Genomic DNA, 8,922 nt, shown 5'->3' on the forward strand with positions numbered 1-8,922 from the left:
CAATAGAATCCCCTCCACCAATCACAACCTAACAGGGGGTGGGGGGCATTGGACCCCTGCACTGTTATATGTATACATTATACTAAAATGTTATCTATACCATACAATGTACTTTATATATTTGCCTAAATGCATTGTGAAATGATCACAGTCAGAGTTAGTATGTTATTATTTAAAATACAAAATACATGATCCAATAGGCTACTGTTCACCCTGGCATTTTGTGTTATATTTTAATATAACACAAAATGCCAGGGTGAACAGTAGCCTATTGGATCATGTATGTATCATCAGCTTGACTTAAAATATATATAATTTATATATAAACACCTTCGGTACTCTTATTTGTATCTTCTTTGTGTGTTGGGATATCAAATTAACTATCTAAATTATCCAATTATTGTTTTGAAAACATTGTTTTCACCTGCATTTTTACTACAAACAATGTTCAAGGCCTAACAACAAAGTACTCTATTTCCAAATCCTCAAAGTCTCATAGCCACATTGTGCTCTATTGTTTTTATTTGATGTCTTAACTTTATTTACAGTGGAATCTGCATATGTGTAGAAACATGTGTCCATGTGTCATTATTCTTATAATAATCATATTATGATTACATGGTTAATTATTAACAACAGAGACACAATAACAGCAACAGCTTTTTTTTCTCCAAATGCTAAATAATGAACCAACCCACATTCTTCCCCCTGGTTAAAATGCAAATAGGCAAATGATGATGGCTGGTGCTTCAAATGCAGCGATTAAAATGTTAATGGTCACTGGTTGTCTGGCATTGGACAGATCACCTGTTAATGATCACATTATGGATGAACTGAGACCATTTCACTTTATTTAATGAATCTAAACTATATCCAGTACAAGAAAACATTATGATTATCCTAATTATTTATATAAAGTTCGATGTGCTTTGCACAAATCAGGAAACACAAATATAACATCATAACGATGAACTAAAACAAGTAAAAAGTACAATTACACAAGAAAGAGGAAACCCTCATTCAAGGCTGGGGGAAACAAAACATATTTTATTGTGATAAAAAAACCTAAAGGGTGGCAGCATATCTGCTGTTTTCTGTAAGTTTGTTCTAGATATGTGGTGCATACAAACTAAATGCTGCTGCTTTATAATAAACTTTTAAAACCTTAAAGGAGTATTTTGCTTAACATCTACCAGACACTCTCAATTGGGACTCGTACTGGATCATGTTATTACAAAAAAGTACATGTTTAAATTCCCACATTTTGAATATATTGGTACTTATCCATTTAGCTTCTCACATGTCTCCCCCCTACTCCGCTCCCTCCACTGGCTCCCGGTCGCTGCCCGCACAGAATACAAAACTCTGATGCTGGCATTCAAAGCAACCAAAGGTATGGCTCCCCCATATCTTGCAAGTATGATTGAACCCTACAAACCCTCCCGCGCACTCAGATCAGCCAACCCAGGAAGCTGGAAGTACCCTCACTAAAAACGCTGGGACAACGCTCCACACGTCCCAAACTCTTCTCCCTTCTGGCTCCAAAACTGTGGAATGCACTTCCCGTTGCAGTCAAAACTGCAGCATCACTCCCAATCTTCCGCCGTAGTCTGAAAACCCACCTTTTCAGACTCCATCATGGCCCATAGCACTTACCCTACCCCCTTAGATAGCATTTATGTAGACTTAGATATCATTTGATACAGACTTATAGCATGTTATGTAGACAGCACTATAATTGCATTGTATGTAGTCATAGCACATCATAGTACATATGTATATCATAGTATAGTATATATGTATAGTTTCATTATATAGATATTCCACTGTTACGTTCTTAGCTTACGATACGCATGTTTCATGATAAATGCTTTTTTATGTGATGTATTCCCATGCTTTTTTGTTCTTGCTTAATGTAAATCGCTCTGGATTAAGAGCGTCTGCTAAATGCCTAAATTGTAAATTGTAATTGTAAATTGTAGCTTAAACGTCTTACTGTATAATGTGATGTTTACATGTTTGACCTTACATTAGTCTTTTAAACAAAATGAGCATGGAGATGTATGACACTGACTCAATTAGAAAATACAAGATGTAGGGCCTATACAAGATGTATTCACCTTTTGTTTTGTTACAACTTTAAAGCCAGCTAAAGGCCAGTTTGACAGTGTTTCATGTATATATTCTAGGCATGATCCAATTCTGATCTATGCTGTCTCGAGCAACTATTCTTCATGTCCTGTGGTGATTTACTTTTGCATTACATTTAAAACCAAACTCTATTAATGTCCTTGTATGAATGAGTCCCTCTCATCTCCCTCTTGTTATTCAAGCAGAACCATTAGATATATTGGGCAATCAGGTCCCTATAGACACCTAATTTGCACATGATTGCTCCAAATCAATTCAGCTTTGGTGAAGGAACAGATGTTTGTGATATTGTGTTAATAAAATAGTATGTGGTTGTTCATAAGAACATCTTAGTTAGTCTTGCAAAACTGTTGTGCTCCTACATTACAATATTGCCTTCCAAATGGTTATTGAAATTAACACACTGTAATCTTATAAACTCAAGCTAAAAACACCTCTCAACTTTGAATGTTTGTCTTTATTTGTGACTGCACAACCATTATTTACATTATTTACAACAGGGACATAAAGGAATAAACAAATGTGTCACTATAGTGTAATTGTTAATTATGTAGCCTACTAAGAAAAGTAACACACCATGGCAAAAATTGTGGACAAAATACATATAATCTAAATGTAACCTACAGCAAATCTACAGGTCAAATTATGGAGAAACAATATCATTGAGAATACAATTAACATTGAAACTTGAGACACCTGAGATTTCTGCCTGCAGCTAAATAAAGTGGTTATGCTCCACAAAGACAATGCAGCATAAGAAAAGGATGACAATAATAAACATGGTAAGGTCAGATGTAATGAATGTAATGAAGCAGAATCTAGATAGAAAGATGTAGGAAATCAGCACAATGGCAGAACACAATACATTTGGTCTAAGAGGCTACAAGACAAAAGTATACTGTTCTTTCCTGTACTTTCTCTGAAAATAATTGACTCAGTGAATGATACATAGTACATAAAAAGTGTGTTAAGTTTACTTACAATTAATCAACAAATCAACTTGTGGGTTATTATATTACCCTTCTTAATAGACAATTGCTTAACAAATACCATAATGCTCATCATGCAACACTTGGTTAGTGTTTCTCAGCCGCTCTAATGGAGCATATGTAACACCAAACTGATTTATATTTCATATATATGTGCGTTCATGGCGTGAATTAACTGAACAGAAGGGAACAGATTAAATTCAGGGTGTACAACCTGGAAATTAAAACATTGTTGAATTACAAAATGCTTTTCCACACACATCAGAATGATTAGGGTTTCTCTCCAGTGTGAATTATCTGGTGGCGTTTAAGGCTTGCCATATGAGAGAAGTGTTGTCCACACTGATCACATGCATAGGGTTTCTCTCCTGTGTGAATTCTCTGGTGGCTTTTAAGGCTTGCCATTTGAGAGAAGTGTTGTCCACACTGATAACATCCATAGGGTTTCTCTCCAGTGTGAACCTTCTGATGGCTTTTAAGTTTGTCCTTTCGAGCAAATTGTTTTCCACACTGATCACATCCATATGGTTTCTCTCCAGTGTGAATTCGCTGGTGTATTTTAAGTTTTGCCATTTGAGAGAAGTGTTGTCCACACTGATCACATCCATAGGGTTTCTCTCCTGTGTGAATTCTCTGGTGGCTTTTAAGGCTTGCCATTTGAGAGAAGTGTTGTCCACACTGATCACATCCATATGGTTTCTCTCCAGTGTGAATTCTCTGGTGGCTTTTAAGGATGTCCATTCGAGAGAAGTGTTGTCCACACTGATCACATCCATAGGGTTTCTCTCCAGTGTGAATTATCTGGTGTGTTTTAAGGTTTCCCATTGTAGAGAAGTGTTGTCCACACTGATCACATCCATAGGGTTTCTCTCCAGTGTGAACTTTCTGGTGTGTTTTAAGTTTGGACATTGTAGGGAAGCGTTTACCACACTGATCACAGCAGTGGCATTTTTGTTTAGTCAAGCTTTGTTGTTCATTCACCTCTGGTAGAACAGGGAAGCCAAACTGATGATGCAACACTGAATTGGAAACAGACATTATTTAGAGTTACTTCATTGATTTGCAACTCATTTGACGTTAATGTACATAAATGACAATTTTACCAACCATTTATCATTTGATTTTACAGTTTCACTCGCTATCTCTCCTCGCACTCCCTCATGGCACAAATTATATGTAGCCTATACAACAGACTGTTATTGTCTCCCGTTTGTTAGGTGTTCTAGGGTTAGCGTTCTATCGTTAAGAAGGCTAAACCATTTTGTCTTAGTCTATGCTAATATTATGACATATTACGACATGCTGTATATCCATAAAGTAACTTACAGAGGTCTTGGTGATCATCCTGTTGAGCAGAATTGTTCCTGGGGTTGAGAGAGTTCATCTTCACCTGAAGTCTGGAGTCCACAGTCAGATCTGAAATGAATGATACCCTGGAGGAGTTGTGGAGAACTGACAACTACACACTCTTCTTATACTAGAGAGCCTGAGGTGGATTGGCCAAAGTGGAGAACAATAGAATCCCCTCCACCAATCACAACCTAACAGGGGGTGGGGGGCATTGGACCCCTGCACTGTTATATGTATACATTATACTAAAATGTTATCTATACCATACATTATACTTTATATATTTGCCTAAATGCATTGTGAAATGATCACAGTCAGAGTTAGTATGTTATTATTTAAAATACAAAATACAACACAAAATGCCAGGGTGAACAGTAGCCTATTGGATCATGTATGTATCATCAGCTTGACTTAAAATATATATAATTTATATATAAACACCTTCTGTACTCTTATTTGTATCTTCTTTGTGTGTTGGGATATCAAATGAACTATCTAAATTCTCCAATTATTTTTTTGAAAACATTGTTTTCACCTGCAAGGCCTAACAACAAAGTACTCTATTTCCAAATCCTCAAAGTCTCATAGCCACATTGTGCTCTATTGTTTTTATTTGATTTCTTAACTGTATTTGCAGTGGAATCTGCATATGTGTAGAAACATGTGTCCATGTAGTGTAATGTATTATCAGGATATGTCATTATTCTTATAATAATCATATTATGATTACATGGTTAATTATTAACAACAGAGACACAATAACGGCAACAGCTTTTTTTTCTCCAAATGCTAAATAATGAACCAACCCACATTATTTCCCCTGGTTAAAATGCAAATAGGCAAATGATGGCTGGTGCTTAATTCACTATACAATATAATCGCTGCATTCAAATGCAGCGATTAAAATGTTAATGGTCACTGGTTGTCTGGCATTGGACAGATCACCTGTTAATGATCACATTATGGATGAACTGAGACCATTTCACTTTATTTAATGAATCTAAACTATATCCAGACAATCTTTGTCCTTCCACATGTTGTTTCTTGTGTGATTTCATTGTGTTTAAAGTTCACTAACCTTCACTGGTCTCCTGCCACTCATCACTGTCTTCAGTGTCAGATTCAGAACAGTGTGAAGAGAGGAGCTGGTCGTCACTAGTTGGTTGTGATGTTCCACAGTCCTCTACATCAGCTTGTGTTTTCATGTGTTCAGTTGAGGTGCCGGCTACAGGCTCTGTCTCTCCGTTTTCATCATCATGATCATCTTCACTTTTCACTGCTTGTAATGTCAACGTTGACCCATCAGCCTCCATTGGTCTTTGAAGTAGCTCCTCTTGTTCGTCTTTAATCTGTGGTGGTTGTGGTTCCTCCTGGACCAGACTGGAGCTCCTCTCCTGTTGTTCAGTGACAACTTCATCAAAGAGAGAAAAACATTTAATGTTTGAACTTTTCATTTTTGGAGGAACATCATCACAGATAGTTTTCAGGGCTTGACATTTGAGCCACATTTGGACAGGAACATTTACTCACTTGTCCAAGTAAAGATTAGTCATTCTTGTACTTGTCTTGCATATTTTGTTTGTATTGAATATAATGTTGCATTTGAATAGTTACAATTAAGTAACAAGTGTTCAACAGAAGTTTATGATATATAATCCACCACTCCTGAATGAAGTGCCTGGTGCTGGGAGTCTGAGGTATTCTATTTATAGTGACTCATAGGAATAGACTGACAACCGGGTATAGTCTGGTGACCACCGGAGAGACGGGTGCCAGCCGGAATGTAGACGGCACCTGGGTGAGCAGTACGGGTTAGCGCCCCAGCCTGTGTCCTCCGTGAGGAGGAAGCCCAACAAATGTTGGTGAGGCCTTTAGGAGGGCCATTATAATCCACCACTCCTGAATGAAGTGCCTGGTGCTGGGAGTCTGGTGCAACGCACAGGTCCTGGGCCTGGTGAGAGCAGGAGTGGACCTGGCGAGACGTAGGAGGGGCCCGGACAGGAGTCAACCCACAGAGCCTAGTCCTTCCACGCGCCATAATTTGGTTCTCCCAGTCCCGGCAGAGTAGTTCCGGAGCAACGGATTGTATGGCCTTTCTCATTCCCTGATGGACTGATCGAGGGTAGCTACTGGGACATAAGTCGGGATTTGATCAACCCCGGCTGGGTCGCCTGAGTGAGGGGTATGATGATGGTAGACCCGAAACCCCGTTGACCTCAGGATACATCACTGAGGATACGTCCCAGGTGCATCCATGCGATGTATTTTTAGTTATATGACAAAATAACACTACACAAAAAAAAAAAGATAACTGAAAAACATAATTGGCACAAACTCAAACAGGTTGTTGGAAGTTTCAACAAACATGTCATACATATCATAGTGTGTAGCGGTGACTCCAGGTCTCAATCTTTAGTTGATGCATGATTTGTGTAGCCTGACGCCCTGAGATGCTGAAATGAATATTATGCCAGTTGTGTTGAACAGTGGAATGTCATGAAGCAAGAGTTTAACCAATGCAACCCCCCCAGCCCCCCGCCCAAAAATCAGGAAGCGCAAAACCACAGGGGGGAGGGGGGTTAGCTATCTCTTATGGCATCCCCCCCTGAATTATCACACGGACCACCACTGTTTACAGGCTGTGTAAACAATTAGGTTTTCAACATCAACCTTTTCAGACCCCAGGCCAGGAAACGGGGTTTGAAATGCTTAACCAGGGAATGAGAGAGAGCGAGAGATTGGCACGAACCCCCTGAGTTGACCAAGGAATGACCTTCCGGAGAGACTTTGCGTCGCCACGCTAAAATCGACATGCACACAGAAATGGATATAAATGCGTTGGCTCCCCATATACTACAAACACGCACGCACCACTGACAGCATGTGTAGGGCGGCTGTCTTTTTCTTTTGATGAAATCATGTTCTACCCACTGATAAGTGTCATTACAAATGAGTGAGCATGTCTGTCAAGATGAGAGAAAATCATCATAATTTTTCGACCGCAGTCGAGATCGTGGATTCCACGATATCACGCTAGACTTTCCGGTCCTTCATTGCCATCCCCAGTTCCTGCTTACTGATGCCTGTGTCCCTAGCGATGACATCAGGGAACGATAGTTTTCTATCTCTGGTCTGCTTTGAGGCAGGACTCCAGAGAAGGGAAGATATAACCTCATTGTCAGCTCTGTAGCAGTGGCCGGCAAACTGTGTTCTTCTGGATCGGACTAGTGAAGAAACACGGGGAAGGTTGCCGTATATTAGATTAGTCGATGGGTGGCTTTTCCAAGACAGATTTTGCGCTCTCATTAGAAGGCGGGTGTAAGTGCCATCCAACCGTTTCTCTAGTTTCTTTAAACGTGTCCATGTCTCGGAGCCATAGAGTAGAATCGGCTCAACGGTCGTCCTAAATATTTTTACTTAACATCTTACTAAGCTGGGATGACCAGATCTTATGCATGTCATTGCAGGCTGACCAGGCCATACCCTTCCTAGTTTGAAAGATATATATGAACCCAAATACTTGTAGTCATCAACCTGTTTCAGAGGAGTGTTGTTAAGTGTTTTTATAATGTGGTTATTGTTGGATTTGCATATATTTACGTATTCAGTTTTCGTCTCGTTGAGATAAAGACCAACACAGTTGGAGGCCTGCTCAAGAGACTGAAGGAGAGCCTGAGCTCTTGATTGACTGATTGACTCCAATGATTGACTGATAAGCACGATGTCATCAGCGAAGTCAGTGTCATTATTCTCATTTATCTTAGCTCACCAACAACCCTGTGCACCAGCTTTTCTCTTGAAGTTTAAACAAACTATTTTTAATCTTTCTTTCCCCTTTTCCTTCTTGTTTTAATTTTCCTTGCAATGTGGTTTTGATTTAAGCAGAGCTACAGTTGTGTGTCTGATAGATTGGGATCTATGCGCCCTTGCTTTATTCGCATGCCTTTACCGAATAAGCAACGGCACGCGCAATCCCAATTTTTATCAGCCAAACAACGCGCGTGGATAATTCTCTTCGGCTCATGCCCCAGGGGAATTATTTCACGATGTGCCCGTTTGCTGTGTTTATTGTTATGTGAAAAACCTGACGGCTATGAATGCATTGTGACTTGGATTTGATAAAATAAATATCGCATATGCTCGCACAATCTAAATACAGGTTTGGAACTCATCGTGGGCGGCTGTGGTTCAGGAGGTAGAGCAGGTCATCCAATGATCCCTGGGTCGGCGGTTCGATTCCCGGCTCCTCCTGTCCACATGTTGAAGTGTCCTTGGGCAAGACACTGAACCCTACATTGCCTCCAATGAGTTGGTTGGTGTGAGCTCGCCACCATTGGTGTCTGAATGTGGGAAGTGAGAACCCTGGCGTCGACTGTTCACCGCTTCGCCTCCCAATGTATGAATGAATTGTAAAGTGCTTTGACCACTTGGA

At 39.7% G+C, this 8,922-nt stretch overlaps 1 long non-coding RNA gene across 1 annotated transcript; it reads right to left on the reverse strand.

Annotated features, from left to right (window-relative positions):
• Window positions 1-4,007: 4,007 nt before the first annotated feature.
• LOC306919329 lies at window positions 4,008-5,809 on the reverse strand. The gene is made up of 3 exons (XR_013789518.1): window positions 5,569-5,809; window positions 4,467-4,556; window positions 4,008-4,159 (listed from the first exon to the last, which is right to left on the reverse strand). It is a non-coding gene; the product is annotated as an uncharacterized lncRNA (long non-coding RNA).
• Between the last annotated feature and the right edge of the window lie 3,113 nt (window positions 5,810-8,922).

This window comes from Electrona antarctica, assembly GCF_951216825.1.
Source record: "Electrona antarctica genome assembly, contig: scaffold_25, whole genome shotgun sequence".
In the NCBI taxonomy this organism is placed as follows: domain Eukaryota; kingdom Metazoa; phylum Chordata; class Actinopteri; order Myctophiformes; family Myctophidae; genus Electrona; species Electrona antarctica.